At 46.1% G+C, this 24,298-nt stretch overlaps 1 long non-coding RNA gene across 4 annotated transcripts in view; it reads right to left on the bottom strand.

The window, feature by feature from the left end:
- The window catches only part of LOC309805744, a 43,359-nt gene extending 19,279 nt beyond the window's left edge, over positions 1–24,080 (bottom strand). For 2 of the 4 annotated variants that reach the window (XR_014294299.1, XR_014294300.1), the window contains exons 1-2: positions 23,285–23,760; positions 2,711–2,836 (exon numbers count right to left, since the gene is read on the bottom strand). This is a non-coding gene — a long non-coding RNA (uncharacterized lncRNA). Of the gene's footprint in view, positions 1–2,710; positions 2,837–22,512; positions 22,693–23,284 lie in introns of all 4 variants that reach the window. The other 2 variants (XR_014294297.1, XR_014294298.1) reach the window with 2 other exon arrangements.
- Between the last annotated feature and the right edge of the window lie 218 nt (positions 24,081–24,298).

Genomic DNA, 24,298 nt, shown 5'->3' with positions numbered 1-24,298 from the left:
TAGCCCAGCTGCTCCATGGTACCGCTGCTTTGGCATCCATTCTGTTGGGCCAAGCAGCCTTCAGGGTCCTTGAATTGACACTAGCCCCTTGCATGAGTGCATGCACTTGACGGCAGCCCCCAGAGTCATGAACAAACATAAGTTCCTCATATGACTTCACCAGTGGCCCTCGTGATCAACAGTCTCCCCTGCTTCCCCTTGTGCACCCCTTACGTAAGACCCCTGTGGAGCTTACCACAGAGATTGTCAGAGTGGATCAAGGAAACAAGACCCAACCATAGGTTGTCTACAAGAAACTCACTTTAAATATAAAGATGCGAATAACAGAAAATGGATGGAGAAAGACATACCATGCTAACACCCATCAAAACTAGAGGGACTTCCCTGGTGGTCCAGTGGTTAAGACTCCACACTCCCAGTGCAGGGGGCCCGGGTTCGATCCCTGATCAGAGAACTAGATCTAGCACGGAACAAATGAAAGCCCACATGCCGCAACTAAAGATCCCATGTGCTGCAACTAAGATCCAGTGCAGCCAAATAAATATTTTTTTTTTAATTTTATTTATTTATTTATTTTTAGCTGTGTTGGGTCTTCGTTTCTGTGTGAGGGCTTTCTCTAGTTGCGGCGAGCGGGGGCCACTCTTCATCGTGGTGCGCGGGCCTCTCACTGTCGCGGCCTCTCCTGTTGCGGAGCACAGGCTCCAGATGCGCAGGCTCAGTAGTTGTGGCTCACGGGCCCAGTCGCTCTGCAGCATGTGGGATCTTCCCAGACCAGGGCTCGAACCCATGTCCCCTGCATTGGCAGGCAGATCCTCAACCACTGCGCCACCAGGGAAGCCCCCAAATAAATATTTTAAAAAAATAAATGCAGGGCTTCCCTGGTGGCACAGTGGTTGAGAGTCTGCCTGCCGATGCAGGGGACACGGGTTCATGCCCCAGTCCGAGAAGATCCCACATGCCACGGAGCGGCTGGGCCTGTGAGCCATGGCTGCTGAGCCTGCGCGTCCGGAGCCTGTGCTCCGCAACGGGAGAGGCTGCAACAGTGAGAGGCCCGCGTACCGCAAGAAAAATAAATAAAACTGCACAGCCATTGTCGCATCAGAGGATTCATCTGATCATTTTGCATCAAAAAAAAAAAAAAAGGCAGGCGAGACTAATCCTATTCCAAGTACAGACATTCTCTGGAAAACATCCAGATTACAAAGTCTGTAATAAAGTTCTGGGTACCATACAGTAGGGTCTTGAAGCTGGACTTCATCTGCTTGTGGACAAGAGAAGGGGCTGACAAAAGACAGCTGCCTGACAGCCCAACAGTTGACCTGGCACATACTGCTGGCACTCACGGAACAGTGGGCAGGTTCTGTTAAACAATCCGTGGAGCATAAAACCACACCATCGCTCTGATGGGGATGGAGAACACCATATGGCCACTGTATAGTCATGTCTAAAAACACAAAAATAGTGTCCAAACCTATTGTAGTCTCGCTTTGGTTTCTCCCCACTGATCATCTACATCACTGTTGTTCCACATATGGACGAAGCACATTAACAATTCATAATTGGGCTTCCCTGGTGGCGCAGGGGTTAAGCATCCGCCTGCCAATGCAGGGGACACGGGTTCCAGCCCTGGTCTGGGAAGATCCCACATGCCGCAGAGCAACTGAGCCCATGCGCCACAACTACTGAGCCTCTGCTCTAGAGCCCGCATGCCATAACTACGGAGCCCTGCGCCACAACTACTGAGCCCGCGAGCCACAACTAGTGAAGCACGTGCGCCTAGAGCCCGTGCTCCGCAACACGAGAAGCCACTGCAATGAGAAGCCTGCGCACCGCAACAAAGATCCAACACAGCCAAAAATAAATAAATATTTTTAAAAATTCATAATCATTCATGATGTAAGGACTGATAGTTTTTCACGATTATTATAACTACACATTACCCAATATTTGTGACTGTTTATGTTTCTGATGCTGCAGTGTGTTTTAAGCATAGTATTCCTCAGATAAGGGTGCCCCAACCCAATATTTGAAAACTGTGTTCGCTTATCAGTTTAAAGAGCCTCAAGATGGGGCTTCCCTGGTGGCGCAGTGGTTGAGAGTCTGCCTGCCGATGCAGGGGACACGGGTTCGTGCCCCGGTCCGGGAAGATCCCACATGCCGCGGAGCGGCTGGGCCCGTGAGCCATGGCCGCTGAGCCTGCGCATCCGGAGCCTGTGCTCCGCAACAGGAGAGGCCGCAACAGTGAGAGGTCCGTGTACCGAAAAAAAAAAAAAAAAAAAAAAAAGAGCCTCAAGATGGAAATAAAAAGTCAGCTTAGGGACTTCCCTGGTGGTCCAGTGGTTAAGGCTCCACGCTCCCAATGCAGGGGGGGCCTGGGTTCGATCCCTCGTTGGGGAACTAGATAACCGCATGCTGCAAGGAAGATCTCGCACATGGCAATGAAGATCCCACATGCCGCAACTAAGACCCGGTGCAGCCAAATAAATATTTTTTTAAAAAGTCAGCTTAAAACATCTTAAAAGATGTTTAAGAAGATCTTTGTTTTCAAAGTAAAGCTGTTCATTAGTCTCAAGACTCCATGAGGCCTGTGACCACGTCTGTGTGTTTGCTAACGTGTGCCCGTTTCTCAGCCCAAATCTTGGAACAAGGTCAACAGAGTAAGATAGGTTGTTCTCTAAAAGGACAAGTGAAGGAATGATGCCACCCCTACCTGCTGAGGCCAAGTTCCTGAAGATTCGAAGCATCACACCTCTGTAGAGTTCCTCTGAACAGGACTTAGCAAAGCCCACTCTGCCCAGGTGGAGTCCACAGCCACATCCTCAAAGACCACTGAGTCCTGAAACAGAACACATATTTTAGAGCCACAAACCCACGTCCTCCAGTGTGAGCAGGAAGGCTGGTGCAGCTCACAGCCCAGGGGAACTGGACTCAGTCATACTATGTTCACCCAAGGCTCTGTCGTCCCCCAGCTTCAAACCTAATCCTTAGGAGTTGGACCTTTCCACTCTATCCAGAGTCCTCTTGTTCACTGCTCTCATCACATCCCGTAGATCTAACAGCACCTGTGACATCTTTTTTTTTTTCTTTTTTTGCCAAGCCACAGCAGCATGCAAGATCCTAGTTCCCTGACCACAGATTGAACCCACGCCCCCTAAAGTGGAAGCATGGAGTCTTAAGCACTGGACTGCCAGGGAATTCCCCAAGCACCTCTGACATCTTGAACTTATTTCCCCAGCAGTTAGACTGTGACCATTCCTGGTTTATTTCGTCCCTGTGTGTACTATGAAGAAATGACAGACATGCTCTAGAAATGAACCATGTCTGCGTCAAGATCACCCATTTCAAATGACAACAACTATTTTATCTCCCTTTTCCTTGCCCAACACAGCTCTCAGCACATGAGACAAGCATCAGATCTACAGATGTGGTTAACAATGGGAAAACACTGAAGGGCTGGGGAGGTGGTATTCTTTTTAATGCACCTTCCAAACTGTCAGAAACCCAGAGGGAAATCAGAACGGCCACCAGTAATCTTCACTGGCCATCTTTCTGGAAGAACACTAGGCCATTAAGAGAACACAGGCCTACCGTGCACCGCAACGAAGAGTAGCCCCCGCTCGCCATGACTAGACAAACTCTGTGCACAGCAACAAAGACTCAATGCAGCCAAAAATAAATAAAATAAAAAATAATAAATTAAAAAATAAAAAAGAACACAGGCCTACTTTTCCAATTGGAATATTATTTTGGAGAATTTTCAGTTTGGACTTAAGTGTGAAGTTTTGTGCAAATTAACTGTGAGGGAGAAGTGCAAAGCTCTTGACACGGAACCCAAGGCCCAAAAGAGGTAAACAACAGGCTTCTATGAATTCAGGTCCATCGAATATTGACAGGAATATGAAAATACCAAACACCCGTCAAGGTAAACTTCATAATGTGCGCCATCTGATCTAATATAAGGCATTTGAAAAAGCTGAAACGTAGGGACTTCCCTGGCGGTCCAGTGGTTAAGACTCCGCACTTCTACTGCAGGGGGCGTGGTTTGCATCCCTGATCGGGGAACTACGATCTCACTTGCCTTGAGGTGTGGCCAAAAAATAAATAAAATTTTTAAAAGGTTGAAATGCAAGACTCATGATGATGAGAGAAATCAATCTATTGAAACACCCCAGCACTGACACCATGTTAACATTAGAGAAGGAACTTTTATAATTGTCTTCTATATCAGTGATCCCCAACCTTTTTGGCACCGGGGACTGGTTTTGTGGAAGACAATTTTTCCATGGAGGGTGGGAGGGGGGAGGGTTCAGGCGGCAATGTGAGCAATGGGGACGGACAGATGACGCTTCGCTTGCTTGCCCACCACTCACCTCCTGCTGTGCGGCCTGGTTCCTAACAGGCCCGGGGGTGTGTGTTGGGGACCCCTGTTCTATATGACAAAAATCTTAAATAGAGAAATGGAGATATTATTTTAAAAGACCCAAATCAAACTTCAGGACACGGAAACTACAACATCTTACGTGAAAAATATACTGAATGGAGGGACTTCCCTCGTGGCACAGTGGTTAAGAATCCACCTGCCAATGCAGGGGACCGGGTTCGAGCCCTGGTCCGGGAAGATCCCACATGCCACGGAGCAACTAAGCCCGTACGCCACAACTACTGAGCCTGCACTCTAGAGCCCGCGAGCCACTATTACTGAGCCTGCGTGCCACAACTACTGAAGCCCACGTGCCACAACTACTGAGCCTGCATGCCTAGAGCCTGTGCTCTGCAACAAGAGAAGCCACCGCAATGAGAAGCCTGTGCACTGCAACAAAGGGTAGCCCCTGCTCGCCACAACTAGAGAAAGTCCGCGTGCAGCAACAAGAACCAAAGCAGCCAAAAATAACTGAATAAAATAAATTAGAACTATACACACACACACACACACTGCATGGCATTAAAAGCAGATACAATACTGGAGAAAAAAGAGATGTGAACATCAGGATGGGTCTTTACTGCAAAGATGTGAACTCTGCAATAAAGTATCAAAAAATGTAGAGAGCATCTGTGAGCTTTGAAAGGACCCCTACCAACTAAAAATGTAGTTGGATTCCCAAATGAGAGAAGGAAGCTAGAAGAAAATCTTCTAGCTATAATAATCAAAATTATTGCTGAGAATTTTTCCAAGGGAATGAAAAATATAAAGCCCAGATCTAAGAAGGTTGACTATCACCAAGCACAGGAAACAAATCTACACCAAGCCTTGTCATAATTGTATTTCTCAAAACCAGAGATGAGGGAATTCCCCAGCTGTACAGTGGTTAGGACCCCATGCTTTCACTGCCCAGGGCCTGGGTTCCATCCCTGGTCAGGGAACTAAGATCCCACAAGCCAGGCAGTGAGGCAAAACAAAACAAAGACCAGAGATGAAGAGAATATCTTCAAGCACCCAGAGAAAAACAACACATAATACACAGATGAACAAACATAAGGTTGACACATGAGTTCTCACTGGAAATAATGCCAGTGCAAATACATTGCAGTAACATATTGAAAATGCTCAGAGCAAAATTGTATGTCACAGAAAATGTCTATACTAAGAGGAAGCACCTTTCTACACTATGGAAACTGAGTCAGACACACAAATGCTGAAAGAATCCATCCCCAGCAAACTGGCACTACCAGAAAAGGGAAAGGAAGTCTTTCAGGCAGAAGAGACAGGAAGAAGACACCAGCTAGAATGGGAGATCTGTACAAAAGCTTGGAAGGTTCTGGATGTGTGGATACATGGACATAGATATAAGATGGGGGACTTCCCTGGTGGTGCAGTAGTTAAGAATCTTCCTTCCAAAGCAGCAGACACAGGTTTGATCCCTGGTCAAGGACCTAGGATCCCGGATGCCACAGAGCAACAAAGCCTGTGCACCACAACTACTGAGCCTGAGCTCTAGAGCCCGTGAGGCACAACTACTGAAGCCCACATGCCTGGAGCCCGTGCTCTGCTACAAGAGAAGCCACTGCAATAAGAAGCCCGTGCACCGCAACAAAGAGCAGCCACTGCTCGCCTCAACTAGAGAAAGCCCGCACGAAACAATGAAGACCCAATGCAGCCAAAAGTAAAATAAATAAGGTTTTTAAAAATGTGAGCGATGCAGTGAAAGCAATGCTTAGAGAGAGAAAGTGCTGAAAGGATATATTTAAAAAGAAGCAAGATCAAAAATCAAAAATCGAAACCTCTACCTTAAGAAACTAGAAAAAGGGCAAATTAAATGTAAAGTAATCAGAAGAAAAAAATACTAAAATTTGGAGAAGTCAATAAAATTTAAAACAGGAAATTGGTAGAGAACATCAACTGAACCAAAAGCTGGCTCTCTGAAAAGATCAATAAAATCATACACTAACTAGGGAAAAATTAGAGAAGACAGAAATTATTATTATCAGCAAAGAACTAAGGGATATCATTACACCTCTTATGGATGTTGAAAGGGTAATAATGGAATACTATGAATAACTATACCCACAAGTTTAATAACCTTGATGGAACGGCCCTATTCCTTGAAAGACACAGGCTGCAAGAGCTCAACACAAGAAGAAACAGATAATCTGAATAGTCCTATATCTATGAAAGAAACTGAATGAACAATCAGTAACCTTCCAGGAACCTTGCTACACTGTTGGTGGCAATGTAAATTGGTGCAGCCACTATGGAAAACAGTATGGAGGGTCCGTAAAAAACTAAAAACAGAATTACCAAATGATCCAGCAATCCCACTACTGGGCATATATCTGGACAAAACTGTAATTCAAATAGATACATACATCCCAATGTTCACAGCAGCACTATTTACAACAGCCAAGACATGGAAGCAACCTAAATGTCCATCAACAGATGAGTGGATCAAGAACATGTGCTACACATACAATGGAATATTACTTAGCCATAAAAAGGAATGAAATAAGCCATTTGCAGCAACATGGATGGACCTAGAGATAGTCATACTAAGTAAACCAGACAGAGAAAGACAAATATCATATATCGCTTATGTGTAGAATCTACAACAATAAATAAGTAAAAGAAAATAAAATATACAAATGAACTTATTTCCAAAATAGAAAGAGACTCACAGACATAGGAAACAAACTTATGGTTACCAAAGGGGAAAGGGGCGTGGACAGAGGGCTATATTAGGAAGTTGGGATTAACATATACCCACTACTATGTATAAAATAGATAACCCACAAGGACCTACTGTATAGTACAAGGAACTATACTCAGTATTCTGTAATAACCTGTAGGAGTAAAGAATCTGAAAAAGATATGTATGTGTGCGTGTGTGTATAAAACTGAATCGCTGTGCTGTACACCTGAAACTAACACACTATTGTAAATCAACTATACTTCGATAAAAAAGTAAAGTAAAAAATAATATAATTACTAACCTTCCAAAACAGAAAACACCAGATCCAGATGGGTTCACTGGTGAATTCTACCAAACATTTAAGGAAGAAATTAATTCTCTGCAATTAGTTTCAGAGGACAGAAGCAGAGGGAATGTGCACTAACTCATTCTATGAGGTAAGCATTTCCCTAATAACAAAACCAGACACAGACATGACAAGGAAACTATAGACCAGTCTCTCTCATAAACAGTGATGTAAAAATCCCAAAGTATTAACAAACTGGGGACTTCCCTGGTAGTCCAGTGGGTAAGACTCCATGGGGGACCCAGGTTTGATCCCTGGTTGGGGAAATAGATCCCACATGCCGCAACTAAGAGTTTGCACGCCGCAACTGAGAAGCCTGCAGGTCTAAAGGAAGATCCCACAAGCCACAACTAAGACCCAGTGCAGTCAAAATAAATAAATATTTTTAAAAAATATTAACAAACTGAATCCAATAATATAGAAGAATTATACACCATAACCAAGTGGTGTTTATCCCAGGTATGCAACGCTGGCTCAACGTTCAAAAATCACTTCAGGGGACTTCCTTGGTGGTCCAGTGGTTAAGAATCCACCTTCCAATGCAGGGGACGTGGGTTTGATCCCTGGTGAGGGAACTAAGATCCCACATGCCACAGGGCAACTAAGCCCACGTGCCACAACTACTGACCCTGCGCACCTCAATTAGAGAGCCAGCATGCTGCAAACTACAGAGCCCATGCACTCTGGAGCCCGTGCACCACAACTAGAGAGCCCGTGGGCCACAACTAAAGAGAAGCCTATGCGCTGCAACGATAGATTTCACACGCCACAACGAAACCCCCACGTGCTGCCACTAAGACCCAACACAGCCAAAAATAAAAATAAATAAAATAATTTAAAAAAATCACTTCAACGGTTTAAAGAAGAAAAATCACAGCATATCAAAAGATTTTTCTAAATTTATTTGAAAAGGCAAGACTATGGAGATGGCAGTAAAAGGACCAGTGGTTGCCGGGGATCGGGGTTGGGAGAGGGGTGACTAGGAGGCGCACAGAGCATTTTTTAGGGCAGTGAACATGTTTCGTAGGACACTATAAAGGCGGACGCATCTTCATCTAAACCCACAGAACATATATGCAAAGTCAACTGTGGACTGTGGGTGATGGCGACATGTCAGTGTAGGTTTGTCCACTGGAACAAACACACCACCATCTCACATGTCCAGGGGTCTGTAGGCCGGCAGGCCCAATTTACCATGCGCCGTTAACTGCCCATTGGCATCTGGTAGCCCTCCTACCGCTACAGAGCAGTGGCGTACCACGACGGCCACTCCCTGGGCCCTGCTGGAGCCGAGGCCCTCCCAGGCCCTGAGACCAGGCTGCTGGCACCAGATGCCTGGATTCCTTGGGCTGTGCATGCAGCACCACACAGGCTCACCCCTCCAGAGGCCTCCTTCCTGAAGTGAACTGGTGCTAGCAGGACAGAGGTGAACCAGTGCCCCTGGCATCTCCCACGTGACGATGGCCTTGTGGACCCACAACACAGGTGGCACTCAGGAAATACCCAAAATACTCTAGCCACATGCAGCAGATGGCTTGTATTTAGATGCTTTCCATGGAGCTGCTGACCGATTGGCTGAGGACTATTCGTTGACCAGCCAGGGCAGGGGCAGTTTCCCTGAAGGGGCCTTTCATTGCATGTGGGGAGACAGCCCTGGCAAGGCTGCACAAAAGCACAGCAGAAATAGTAGAACAAAGCCCGGAATCCCCCAGTGTGTCTCCCGCCCCTCTCCAATGCCCTGGGATTAAGCGGATTCCAACACTCTTCCGACGTCTGCTTGTCTTAATTACACTGCTTGGACACTAGGCTTCTAAACTTCACACTCAGACACGTTCATATTCGATGAGATGAGGTGTGTCAGTCATCAAGCAGACATCGGAGGTGAATTACAATAAAGAGGCTGGATCCATTCGTGATGTGATCTGTGGTCTGACTAGGAAGAACTTTCAGAGCCCCACCCTCTCCCCTGCCCGGCCCAGTCTATGTGAATGGATACGGAGGCCCACGAGTGCCATGTATCCTGTGGGTGGGAAGATGAAACCTCATAAACGCCCAGCCACAACGGAGGCCCCCCCAGCACTTCCTCGGGCCACCTGCAAGAGCGTCCAGCTGCATCCATCTCCCCAGATCACCAACTGTCTTCTGATCCTCTTGGTACAAGTGGCATCATCCTGACAACCAAGCCCATCTTGGGTGGTGGGCAGGGTTGATCCTCCTCCTAAAGGGCAACCATAGAACAGAGGAGAAAATGTTTGGGGGCTGAGAAACAGGGGTGTGTGTAATATGGGCAATTTGGAGAAGATGAAGCCGAGACATCCAAGTGTATATGATTTCCAAAGTTTTCAGAAGCACATGTCATAACAGAAAACCCTCGAGGCCACCCAAGTGGCTACTAGCAGTAGAATCAAGAAATGAACAGGGTGCAGCCCCATCACAGGGCCCTACAGACTAGCAAAAGTGACCAGACTGCCATCCCATGGGCAGCTAACAGCACTGAGTAACGGAAAACTGACACAATGCCATTTGCACTCCAAAGAAAGCACACAGAATTAAAACACAGTGACCCAGGGAGGCACACACTTGTCACTCACCCGACAGAGGAGGCCTGTCTGGGAGTCATGTTGAGCGGGGGCTGGTGTGAGGGATTCAGCCAGGTCTTGGCCTGGCCGTCCTTCCGTGGATGTCCACTTTAGTAGGTTTAGGTGGGTCCTGCAATGGCTTATGCATTTTCTAGAGACACTATATTTGACAATTAAACTCTATGAAGTCGGGGCTTGGAGACAAGATGGCAGAGTAGAAGGACGTGAGCTCGCCCCCCTCATGAAAATACCAAAATCACAACTAACTGCTGAACAACCACTGACCAAAACCCACCGGAACCTACCAAAAAAGTTACCCTACATCTAAAGACAAAGAGGAAGCCTCAAAGAGACAGCAGGAGGGGCCAATCACAACAAGATCAAACTCCACACCCACCGGCTGCGCAACCCACAAACTAGAAAATATTTACACTGGAAAGTTCGCACACAGGAGTGAACGTTCTGAGCCCCACATCCGTCTCCCCAGCCTGGGAGTCTGGCATCAGGAGGCACAGTGCCCAAACCAGCTGGGCTTGAAGGCCACTGGGGTTTGATCACCGAAATTCCACACGACTGGGGGAAACAGAAGCTCTACTCTTGGAGGAGGAACACAAGGTCTCGAGCACACCAGGGAAAATCAGTGACCTCATAAGGGGCTGGGCCAGACCTACCTGCTGATGTTGGAGGATGTCCTGTGGAGGCGGGGGCGTGGGGGGGTGGGGTGCGGCTATGGCTCACTGTGGGGACAGAGACACTGGCAGTGTAAGTTCTGGGGAGTGCTCATTGGTGTGAACCCGCCTGGAGGCTGAGATTTTTCTCACCAAGACCTGGCCCCACCCAACAGCCTGTAAGCTCCAGTGCTGGGACGCCTCAGGCCAAAAAACCAACAGGGCGGGAACACATCCCTGCCCATTGGAAGACAGTCTTCCTGAGCCTACAGCTTCCCACTAAACACACCCCTTGACACAGCCCTGCCCACCAGAGGGACAAGACCCAGCTATACCCACCAGTGGGCAAGAATCAGTCCCTCCTACCAGGAAGTCTGCACAAGCCCTTCGCCAGCCTCACCCACCAGGGGGCAGACACCTGAATCAAGAACTACAATCCCAGGCTTCCCTGGTGGCACAGTGGTTGAGAATCCGCCTGCCAGTGCAGGGGACACAGGTTCTAGCCCTGGTCCAAGAAGATCCCACATGCCACAACTGAGAGTTCACATGCCATACTAAGGGATTGCATGCCACAACTAAGAGTTCGCATGCCGCAACTAAAGATCCTTCATGCTGCAACTCAAGATTCCACGTGCCGCAACAAAGACTGAAGATCCTGCGTGCCGCAACTAAGACCCAGCACAGCCAAACAGATAAATAAAGATTTTTTTAACTTACAAAAATTAAGGACAAAAAGAAAATACTAAAAGCAACAAGGGAGAAGCAACAAATAACATAAAAGGGAATCCCCATAAGGCGATAGGGTGATTTTCCAGCAGAAATTTTCCCACAGAAAGGCCCAAAGAAAGTGGCACGATATATTTAAAGTTATGAAAGGGAAAAAACCTACAACCAAGAATACTCTACTCAGCAAGGCTCTCATTCAGATTCAACGGAGAAATCAAAAGCTTTGCAAACAAGCAAAAGCTAAGAGAATTCAGCACCACCAAACCAGCTTTACAACAAATGCTAAAGGAACTTCTCTAGGTGGCAAAGAAAAGGCCAAAACTACAAACAAGGAAATTATAAATGGGAAAGCTCACCACTAAAGGCAAACATACAGCAGAGGTAGGAAATCATCCACATACAAATATAACATCAAAACCAATAATCGTGAGAAGAGAAAATACAAATACAGGATACTGGAAATGCATTTGAAATTAAAAGACCAGCAACTGAGAACAATCTTGTATGTATATAGACTGCTATATCAAAACTCCATGGTAACCTCAAACCAAAAATCTACAATAGATACACACACACAACAGAATAAAGAATCCAAACACAACACTAAAGTTAGCCATCAAATCACAAGAGAACAAAAAAATCCTACAAAAACAAATCCAAAACAATTAAGAAAATGACAATAAGAACATACAAATCGATAATTACCTTAAACATAAATGGATTAAATGCTCTAACCAAAAGACAGACTGGCTGAATGGATACAAAAATAAGACCTGTACATATGCTGTCTACAAAAGACCCACTTCATATCTAGGGACACATACAGACTGAAAGTGAAGGGATGGAAAAAGGTATTCCACACAAATGGAAATCAACTGAAAGATGGAGCAGCAATACTCGTATCGGATGGAACAGACGTGAAAATAAAAGCTGTTACAAGAGACAAAGAAGGACACTACATAATGATCAAGGCATCAATCCAAGAAGAAGATATAACAATTGTAAATATATATGCATACAACAGAGGAGCACCTCAATATATAAGGCAAAAGCTAACAGCCATCAAAGGAGAACTTAACAGTAACTCAATAATAGTGGGGAATTTGAACACCCCACTTTCATCAATGGACAGACCATCCAGACAGAAAACCAATAAAGAAACATAGGTTTTAAATGACATATTAGACCAGATGGATTTTTTTATTTTTTATTTATTTTTGTTTTGTCTTGTTTTTTGCAGCACATGGGCCTCTCACGGTTGTGGCCTCTCCCGTTCCGGAGCACAGGCTCTGCACGCTCAGGCTCAGCGGCCATGGCTCATGGGCCCAGCCGCTCCATGGCATGTGGGATCTTCCCGGACCGGGGCACAAACCCATGTCCCCTGCATCGGCAGGCGGACTCTCAACCACTACGCCACCAGGGAAGCCCTATTTTTTATTTATTTATTTATACACTGAGTGTTTTTAATGCCTATTTATTTATTTATTTTTGCCTGTGATGGTTCTTCATTGCTGCGCATGGGCTTTCTTTAGTTGCGGTGAGCAGGGGTTACTCTTGATTCTGGTGCACAGGCTTCTCAATGCAGTGGCTTCTCTTGTTTTGGAGCATGGGCTCTAGGTGCGGGGGCTTCAGTACTTGTGGCATGCGAGCTCAGTAGTTGTGGCTCACGGGCTCTAGAGCACAGGCTCAGTAGTTGTGGCGCATGGGCTTAGTTGCTTCGCAGCATGTGGGATCCTCCCAGACCAGGGCTCAAACCTGTGTCCCCTGCATTGGCAGGCAGATTCTGAACCACTGTGCCAACATGGAAGTCCCTAGATCAGATGGACTTAATTGATATTTATAGAGCATTCCAACCAGAAGCAGCAGAATACACATTCTTCTCAAGAGCACATGGAACATTCTCCAAAATAGAACACACGCTGAGCCACAAAGCAAGCCTCGGTAAATTTATGAAACTGAAATCATATCAAGCATCTTTTCTGATCACAATGCTATGAAATTATAATTCAACAAGAAAAAACTGTAAAAAACACAAACACATACAGGCTAAACAATATAATACTAAACAACCAATGGATCACTGAAGAAATCAAAGCAGAAATCAAAAATACCTAGAGACAAATGAAAACAAAAACACGATTCAAAACCTACAGGACACAGCAAAAACAGTTCTAAGAAGGGAGTTTACAGCAATACAGTTGTACCTCAGGAAACAAGAAAAACATCAAATAAACAACTTAACCTTACACCTAAAGCAACTAGAGAAAGAAAGACAAACAAAACCCAAAGTTAGTAGAAGGAAAGAAATCAAGATCAGAGCAGAAATGAAAGAAATTAGAGACAAAGAAAGTAATAGAAAAGATCAATGAAACTAAAAGCTGGTTCTTTCAAAAGATAAACTACAAAACTGATAAACCTTTAGCCAGACTCATCCAGAAAAAAATGGAGGGCTCAAATCAAAAAAATTAGAAATGAAAATGGAGAAGCTACAACAAACACCACAGAAATACAAAGGATCATAAGAGACTACTACAAGCAACTATATGCCAATAAAATGGACAACCTAGAAGAAATGGAGGAATTCTTAGAAATGTACAATCTCCCAAGACTGAACTACAAAGAAATAGAACATATGAACAGAAAAATCACAAGTACTGAAATTGAAACTGTGATTTAAAAACTCCCAACAAACAGAAGTCCAGAACAAGACTGTTTCACAGGTGAATTCTATCAAACATTTAGAGAAGAGTTAATGCCTTGCTTCTGAAACTATTCCAAAACACTGCAAAGGAAGGAACACTCCCAAACTCATTTTATGAGGCCACCATCACTCTGATACCAAAACCAGACAAAGATACCACAACAAAAAGAAAATTGCAGGGCTCCCCTGGTGGCGCAGTGGTTGAGAATCTGCCTGCCAATGCAGGGGACATGGGTTCGAGCCCTGGTCTAGGAAGATCCCACATGCCGCATGGCAACTAGGCCCATGAGCCACAACTACTGAGACTGCGCATCTGGAGCTTGTGCTCTGCGACAAGAGAGGCCGTGACAGTGAGAGGCCCGCGCACCGCGATGAAGAGTGGCCCCTGCTCGCCCCAACTAGAGAAAACCCTCGCACAGAAACAAAGAACCAACAGAGCCAAAAATTAATTAATTAATTAAATTTAATTTAATTAAAAAAAAAGAAAATTGCAGGCCAATATCACTGGTGAACACACACACACAAATCCTCAACAAAATACTAGCAAACCATGGGAATTCCCTGGTGGTCCAGGGGTTAGAACTCCATGCTCTCACTGCTGAGGGTCTGGTTTCGATCTCTGGTCAGGGAGCTAAAACCCCATAAGCCACACAGCATGGGCAAGAAAAAAAAAAAGACTAGCAAACCAAATCCAACAATACATTAAAAGGATCATACACCATGATCAAGTGGGATTTACCCCAGGGATATAAGGATTCTTCAATATCTGCAGATCGATCACCGTGATACATCACTTTAAACATCTGATCATCTCAATAGATACAGAAAAGGTTTTTGACAAAATTCAAAACCGATTTATGATAAAAACTCCCCAGAGAGTGGGCACAGAGGGAACATACCTCAACATAATAAAGTCCATATATGACAAATCCACAACTAACATCACAGTCAATGGTGAAAAGCTGAAAGCATTTCCTCTAAGATCAGGAACAAGACAAGGATGTCCACTCTCGCCAATTTTACTCAGCACAGTTTTGGAAGTTCTGGCCATGGCAATCAGAGAAGAAAAAGAAATAAAAGGAAAAGAAGAAGTAAAACTGTCACTCTTTGCAGATGACATGATACTATACATAGAAAACCATAAAGATGCTACAGAAAACTACTACAGCTCATCAAGGAATTCAGTAAAGGTGCAGGATACAAAACTAATACACAGAAACCTGTTGCATTTCTATACACTAACAACAAAAGAGCAGAAAGAGAAATTAAGGAAACAACTCCATTTACCATCGCACCAAAAAGAATAAAATACCTAGGAATAAACCTACCTAAGGAGGCAAAGACCTGTATTATGAAAACCATAAGATGCTGATGAAAGAAACTGAACATGACACAAACAGATGGAAAGATATACCATTTTCTTGGATTGACAGAATCAATATTGTCAAAATGACTATACTACCCAAGGCAATCTACAGATTCAATGCAATCCCTATCAAATTACCAATGGCATTTTTCACAGAACTAGAACCAAAAATTTTTAATTTGTATGGAAACACAGAAGACCCCAAATAGCCAAAGCAATCTTTGGGTCAACAAAAAATGGAGCTGGAGGAATCAGGCTCCCTAACTTCAGACTATACTACGGAGCTACTGTGATCAAGACAATGTGGTACTGATGCAAAAACAGAAATATAGGTAAATGGAACGGGATAGAAAGCCCAGAGATAAACCCACACACCTAGGTCAATTAATGTACAACAAAGGAGGCAAGAATATACAATGGAGAAAACAGTCTCTTCAGTAAGTGGTGCTGGGAAAACTGGACAGCTGAATGTAAAAGAATGAAATTAGAACATTCTGTAAAAACACAGACAAAAATAAACTCAAAATGGATTAAAGACCTAAATGTAAGACCGGACACTATAAAATTCTTAGAGGAAAGCATAGGCAGAACACTCTTTGACATAAATCGCAGCAAGATCTTTTTTGATACATCTCCTACAGTAATGAAAACAAAAACAAAAACAAACAAATGGGACCTCATTAAACTCAAAAGCTTTTGCACAGCAAAGGAAACCATAAACAAAACAAAAAGACAACCCACAGAATGGGAGAAAGTATTTAGAAACCATGCAACCAACAAGCAATTAATCTCCAATATTTACAAACAGCTCATGCAGCTCAATATCAAAAAAACAAACACCCGGGCTTCCCTGGTGGCCCAGTGGTTGAGAGTCCGCCTGCCGATGCAGGGGACACGGGTTCGTGCCCCAGTCCGGGAAGATCCCACATGCCGTGGAGCGGCTGGGCCTGTGAGCCACGGCCGCTGAGCCTGTTCGTCCAGAGCCTGTGCTCCACAACGGGAGAGGCCACAACAGTGAGAGGCCTGCGTACCGCCAAAAAAACAAAAAACAAAAAACAAAAAACACCCAATCAAAAAATAGGCAGAAAGGGACTTCCCTGGCAGTCCAGTGGTTAAGACCTTGCCTTTCAATGCATGGGGTGGGTTCGATCCCTGGTCGGGGAGCTAAGATCCCACATGCCTCGTGTCTAAAAAAACCAAGGCATAAAACAGAAGCAATATTGTAACAAATTCAAAAAGACTTTAAAAATGGTTCACATCAAAAATTTTTAAAAATCTTACAAAAAAAAACCCAGAAGACCTAAATAGACATTTCTCCAAAGAAGACATACAGATGGCCAAGAGCCACATGAAAAGATGCTTAACATCGCTAATTATTAGAGAAATGCAAATCAAAACTACAAGATACCACCTCATACCAGTCAGAAGAGCCATCATCAAAAAGTCTGCAAATAATAAATGCTGGAGAGGGTGTGGGAAAAAGGGAACACTCCTACCCTGTTGGTATTAATGTAAATTTGTACAGCCACTATGGAGAACAGTATGGAGGTTCCTTAAAAAACTTAAAATAGAGCTAGCATATGATCCAGCAATCCTACTCTTGGGCATATATCTGGAGAAAACCATGCTTTGAAAGAATACATCACCCCAGTGTTCACTGCAGGGCTGTTTACAATAGCCAAGACATGCAAGCAACCTAAATGTCTGTCAACAGATGAATAGATAAAGATGTGGTACCTATATACAATGAAATTTTTCAGCCATTACAAAGAATGAAATAATGCCATTTGCAGCAACATGGATGCACCTAGAGATTGTCATACTAAGTGAAGTAAGTCAGACAGAGAAAGACAAATATATGATAACACTCATATGTTGGATCTTATTTGAAAAAATGATACAAATGACCTTATTTACAAAACAGAAACAGACTCACAGATTTCGAAAACAAACTTATGGTTACCAAAGGGTAAACCTGGGGGGTGGGATAAATTAGGAGCTTGGGATTAACATACACACAGTACTCTAACACAACAATGTAAAGCAGCTATACTCCAATAAAAATTAATTAATTTAAAAAAATACACACACTACTATATATAAAATAGATAACCAACAAGAACCAACAAGACCACTGGGAACTCTACTCAATATTCCATAGTAGGGCTTCCCTGGTGGTGCAGTGGTTAAGAATCTGCTTGCCAATGCAGGGGACACGGTTCGAGATCTGCTCCGGGAAGATCCCACATGCCGCGGAGCAACGAAGACCCAATGCAGACAAAAATAACTAAATAAAATTTAAAAATATATATTCCATAATAACCTAAATGGGAAAAGAAATTGAAAAAGAATAGATATATGTATAACTGAATCACTTTGCTGTACATCTGAAACTATCACATTGTAAATCAAATACAGTCCAACATGAAATAACTCTAAGTATTACATATGGAAGATCCACAAAGAAGTTGAATCAGAGAATAAGCTTATAATCAGAGTATAGGGTTTTTGGTAAGTTTCCAGAAATGCAATACAAAAACAGATCTTGGTGCATTCTGAATCACTAGTAACAGCAGCTAAAAGACATTCTTAGAAGATAACCTAGACTATTAAAACTAACTTTAATGGCACCTCTTCAATTTGTTAGAAATTTTAAGTCCTAAAGTATGTCTGTGAAATAATACAAAATTTACATAGTGATGTCTACCCCGGGTTCCTGGCACAGAGCTCTTAAAACCCTTGTAAATTCCTAAGCGATAAAAGCACCAGGAGCATCTTCTGTTCTGTGGAGGCAACTGGGTGGGCTCCGGGATGGGGCTGGTCAGCAGAAAGGCTGCGCCATGATTGGAAGCTTGGGCTTTTTAGCCCCACCCCCCACCCTCCAGAGAGGGGTGAGGGGCTGGAAACGGAGTGAATAAGTGATCACGCCTGTGTGAAGAAGCCTCCATAAAATCCCAGTAGCAGGGGGTTCTGAGAGCTTCAAGGTGAACACATCCACACCAGGAGGGTGACACACCCCAAGTCCAGGGGCACAGAAGCTCCTGCACTCGGGACCCTCCCAGACCTCGTCCTGTGTTATCTCTTCATCTGGACGTCCGTGTGTATCTTTTATCATATCCTTCACTAAACTGGTAAACATAAGCAAATGTTTCCCTGAGTTCTGAGAGCCACTCTAGCAAATTAACTGAACCTGAGAAGGGGGTTATGGGAAACTCTGATCTGTAGCCAAGTCAGACAGAAGTTGTGGGCAACCTAGGGACCAACTACTTTCGATTAGCATCTAAAGTGGGGGGACGGTCCTTAGGGACTGAGCCCTTAACCTGTGGGGGGTCTGCCACTGTCTCCAGGTGGACGGTGTCAGAACTGAGTTGGGTTGTAGGACACCTGGTTGGTGTCACGGAATTGCTGGGTCTGGGAAACCCCTATAGCCCTGGTGACCAGAAGTATCAGAAGTGAAATGTTCTGTGTGGAAGTAAAACAGACACAGTGCGGAGAGCTGTAGTTTCTTCCACGGCAATCTCTAATGAAGGACATAAAATGATCTTTTTTTTCTTTTCGGCCACACCACTTGGCTTGCGGGATCTTAGTTCCCCGACCAGAGATCAAACCCGGGCCCCCTGCAGTGGAAGCTCGGACTCTTAACCGCTGGACCGCCAGGGAAGTCCCTGAAACGATCTTAATGGGAAACTATAAAGTATTACCCAAAACATCAAAGGAGAAAGAAAGAGAGCGCGAGTTCTCGGAAAAGAGACGCGATGCCATCCTGATGGCAACTCCCCCAAACAGATGCAGACTGTTAACAAAATTCCATTCCATCCAAAACCAGGTCGGGTTTTTTGGTTTGTTTATGAAAAACTACTTCTGAAAACTGAAATGAGAGCCAAATGTCTAAGAATAGCCAAGTTTCCTACAGAACAAGGTGGAAGAACTTTCCCTAAAACACATCAAAGCATTTAAGTCCGGGCAGTAGTTGGGGCCACACAGCAGTAGCAGGAAGAAGGACCCACAGACCTGGGGAAAGAATGGACGTGGGGCAGGAATCTCCTCCGGGGCAGGCACTGGCCCACAGGGTGATGACAAACGGCTGTCTACGGGCAGTGGGGTAGGGGGCTGGGTAACACTGTCAATGTCATGTATAATAATCCATTTAATGCAGATTTTGGGGGGTTTTTTTTGGCCGAGCCCCGAGGCATGAGGGATCCTAGTTTCCTGACCAGGGATCCAAACCGCACCCCCTGCAGTGGAAGCACAGAGTCTTAACCCTGGACCGCCAGGGAAGTACTTTCAGAAGAAGTTAAAGGCAAGTGTCCCACGACTTCTGTATACAGATTTTTCTTCTATAAGGAAAATAAAAAAGAAGCTACAAAGGAGGAGATGGACCTGTTAACCTTGAGTCCATTCACCAGCACAGAATAAAGGGGATGAAAAGATAAACCACACACGGGGAGAAAATATTGGCAGTGCCTGCAAACGAAAAAGGATTCATGCCCAGAGCATCTAAAGAAAACTGAAGAAATCAATAAACATACAAATACACACATCACACAGAAGATGAACCACCACACCCTTGTCCGGTAAGAACCCTACGTCACCACGAAGAGACCCTGGGTCCCATTCGAGGTGGACAAGCATTTATCGAGGTCACTCAGCGACGGGGACCACAAGGAAGAAATAAACAGGCGGGCAAGAATACACTCCAGACACGACCAGCATTTTCTGAATAAATTTAAACTTATCCATAAGCTACAAAGCCACGCTTTTTTCTCTGAAGTGCAGAAACTCAAGTCACATCTCGCACTTGGAGATAAAAACAAGAATGCCTGTCGCAGCATTGCTAACTAATCAAAAAATGCACTTGGGGAATTCCCTGGCAATGCAGAGGTTAGGGCTCTGCGCTTCTACTGCAGGGGGCCCGGGAACTAAGTCCCCACAAGCCATGGTGCAGCCAAAAAAAGAAAAAAAACACTTGGAAAAACCCAGGCAGCAAAGGCACTGGAACACAAGAGTCAATGGGGAGAGCTGAGCCTCAGACACCAGCACGTGTGAAACAGACTGGGGCTGAGAAACCCCAGAGAAACTTCTGTGTGACATTACTGGTGATTTACGAACTAACGTTCACTTACTGGAAACTGAAGGGGCAAAATCAGACGACACACTGCTTGGTAAAGGTATGAATAATAACAAAGAATCAGGACAGAGGTCACCTTGGCAACAGGAGGGCTTAGGCACAGACCAGCCAAGGGGCCTGAAAGAGATAAGCAACCTTGGTTATTCTTTAGCTGTTACTACTAACAAACACTTGTAGCTGGACTTGTCCTTCACAAAGCTGATTACCCTAGGAATCCACATGAATTACACTCTGCACCTGGCACTCTTCTCCCCCTACACTCCCTTGTAGCGCTCTTTATTTCAGAAAGAAGGTCAGAGGCCTGTAAGTTCAAGGATACCAGACCCGGTTGCCAGGCTGCCTAATGCCAGCTGTGACCAGTTTGAAATAATGCAAGAAAAAAATTCAACACCTTCACAACTTTGATCCTTATCACCTACCCCAGACCGAGAGTCCTGAGTATAAAAAACTTCTCTCTACCCTCTCGAGGGGGGCACAGTGCTTGAGGCGCTAGCCTACTGTGTCCCCCCCTTTGCCTGGCAAAGAATCCAGCTTTTCTTTCTTTTCCTCAAAACTGTCTCCCTATTTCGGTTCCGCATCGGTGCACAGAAAGCCAAGATGATTTTGGCATCATTAACTTAATGCAAAAGTCGCACGATTTAAGAGCAGCCCCACGGCAAGCACAGCACACCTCACGGAGGACACACTACCGCCAGCACTGCTGGGAGCGGATCCCCTCCCCTCATGATCGTGGCGTCCACAGCTCCTCCTGTGGTAGTTCCGTGGTCTGGAGGCCACCTGCATGGGGTGAGGGGGGCAGCAAGACCCCAGGGCACCTCCCTTCACCTCCCTCGCAGGCTCAGCTTTGTGCTCAGCTTGTCCCCCACCCCAGGTGATGCCCCTGCTTCAAGCTCCGTGGGTCATTTACAGGAAACAAAGACCCTCCTCCCAGAGTGTGAATGGCAGCCTGCAGGATCCCTGCTTCCACCTGTGTTCACGGATAACGTAAAGGAGGGAAATTCTAGGGCACTTTTATGGTTTTAATAACTGGATCCTGCTTATTCCTTTCAGAAGACAGGTATTGAGACAGGCTGGGACCTGGGACCCTTTGCTGCAGTGCTTGCACCTGGACAACCATCTCCTCCAGCAACAGGTGCAAAGCAACTCTAAGGGACTAAAAATAACTGCACGCATGCGCAGTGGGGGCAAATTAAGAACAAGATACAAAAAGGCCAAAACCCAAATGCCACTAACGAGGTACGGGAGCAAAAGCAGGATCCTGTGCATGATCCCCGCACACAGCACACCAAGGGGGTGGCCAGACCATCTAAGCCACCGCTCCGGCCCGACCCGCCCACCTACCCCCACCCTCACCCCGTTTAAGGGACCAGCCCGCCCCTCCTCCTGGATCCAGCAAAGGCACCAGTAACTTGTTCTCGCTCCCTCATGCTGTAGCAGGAACCTCAGTAAAGCCTTGCCTGAACTCTTCACCTGGCCTGATCTATTTCTACTGATTAAGGGCTCCAAGAACCCAGGTAAGAGTAATTAGCTAATTCCCTCATGGTAACAGTTTGTTAATTAATCAGAATTGAACACTAGTTGCTTTTACAGGTCACATTTTACAGAATTTTCATTAATCTGAATGCCACGTGTTAACAGGAAATGGAACAGGACCAGAGCGTTAGGAACTCTGTGCCTTTTATGGAAGAGTCACTATTATTTTTATATAAAGACATGAATCCACCTCTTTGTCGACCTTATTTCAGTGTACTGTCAAGTTTATCAGTGTAACAGCCACTTATCTTACCAGCAAAAGTGAGTTCAGCCACAGAGGGAGTAATTGCAATCTATGACGGAGCACCGGCAAACCCAGAGGATAATGACGGGGCACTTACTATTACAGGGAAAAGGAGTAGTCTGGAGGGGCTGTAATAACCGAGGAGTCCATTGGAGGAGCTGGGCGTCCAAAATATGGAGGCTTCTCAGTGGCTGGGCTGTCCTGGCCCAGAGAGGTTTTCTTTCTGCTGGGTATTAAGATGCGCCTTCCGGTTGGAGATGTAGAGGGTGGTCTCTACCTGTTTGGAGTAATTGATGAAGCTTGGGGAGAGGGAGGGGGACGCAGAGAGCTCTCGCTATAGGCCCATTTCCACTCCAACTTTAGCTGAGGTTTCCTCAATTAATTCCAGAGAACTTTCTGCATTTTCCCCACAACTGCAGTGGAAGACAGGACATTCCTGAGACCCTTCCCAGAACAACACGAGTCGAAACAACACGCTCCGCGCCAGGAGACCAAGAACAGACCTGAGGAACTTACTACTCTAAGTGGAAGAGGAGGGGGGAAGGATCCGTTATTTTACCTTTACTGAAAACTGAGGCCAGAGTGAAAGCAGAACCGTCAGGTCCAGAGCGGGTCCCCTGCAGCCACCCCAACCGCCCTCCCCAAGTCCTGTCCTCCCTCCGACCCCACCCAGCAAAGGACTCGGGGAGGGACCCCCGCGTGGGGACGGGACAGGACGCCAAGACCCCACCCAGGGGCGGAGGGCTTATTGGGGTGGAGGCTAGCAGGGGGAGCGGGGAGGGAGACGCAGGACCCCGTCAGCTTCCAGCGGGTTCCTTGCTGGTTCGAACCAGCCCCTCCTTGTCTCCGGCCCCGGCTCGGGCACTCACCATCTCCGCCTCGCTCTGAGCTCTCCCCGGCGTCATGCCGGCGGCCACGAGACTTGGGCAAGTGAGAGCAATGTGGAACGTACACCCGGGACTGCGTGGGCCAGGCGCGCATGAGCTCGGCGTCCTCATGAGCTCGGCGTGCGCACCAGCGCAGCATAAATACAAGAGCCACGACCACGGGGGCCGAAATTGCGCCCGCCCCCGACCCTAATTGGAAGGTGCTCCTGGGACCCGCGCCCTGATTGGGCGGAGTTCCGGGACTCCACGCCCTGATTGGCGGATTTCCAAATTCTCCCTAGACCCTTGATTAGGCAGCTCTCCAGTCCCTACTTTCAGATGAGAGGTTAGTCCTCCAGGCCGTCCCCCGCCGTCCCTAATTTGAAGCATCACGGACTCCCTGGGAACCCGAGCAAAAGGCCGGCTGAGGTCACGTGTTGTCTGCCTCAGACGGTACCTACGTGGCCTCCTTCCCGGGACGTGTCTCCGAGCGGAAGCCCCTCCCTGCAAGGTGGACTCGCCGTCCGCCCGCCACTCGGCGGCCCCTCGTGGTTGTCCTGCTGGACCTGGATGTCCTGACTCAGTTTCCTTGCGGAGCGCCCCATGTCCGGAGCGGGGACTGGAAGGACGAGAATGGGACAGGGCAGGAGGTGCTGTTCTGGTGACCTTCGGGGTCAGGGGTCGGCCCGATGCGAGGTCATCCTGGGTCTGTGCCCTTTAAGAACAAAGACTCAGTGATGTCACCGCGTGCAACGAAGGGTCAGGCTCCGTCCCACAGGTGACCTTTGACACGGGGAGGGCCCGCCTTCCATCCCCTTCCCCATCTCTTGGGCTGGAGGTCAGCAGCCCTCAGCCAGGGACCTTTGCCCCGTGGGAATTCGGACCCCCAGGCCCCAGACTCCGTGCAGGACTGGTCTCAGCACAGCCACAGGTAAGAGAGGCCACAGACCTCAGGGGTGCATTTTACACTACAAGGAAATTTATGTCAGATCAGGCTTTAGTCCATGTGAAATTTGA

The sequence above is a fragment of the Mesoplodon mirus genome (assembly GCF_964341445.2).
Source record: "Mesoplodon mirus genome assembly, chromosome: 5".
NCBI lineage: Eukaryota > Metazoa > Chordata > Mammalia > Artiodactyla > Ziphiidae > Mesoplodon > Mesoplodon mirus.
This window is presented reverse-complemented; position numbering and strand designations above follow the sequence as displayed.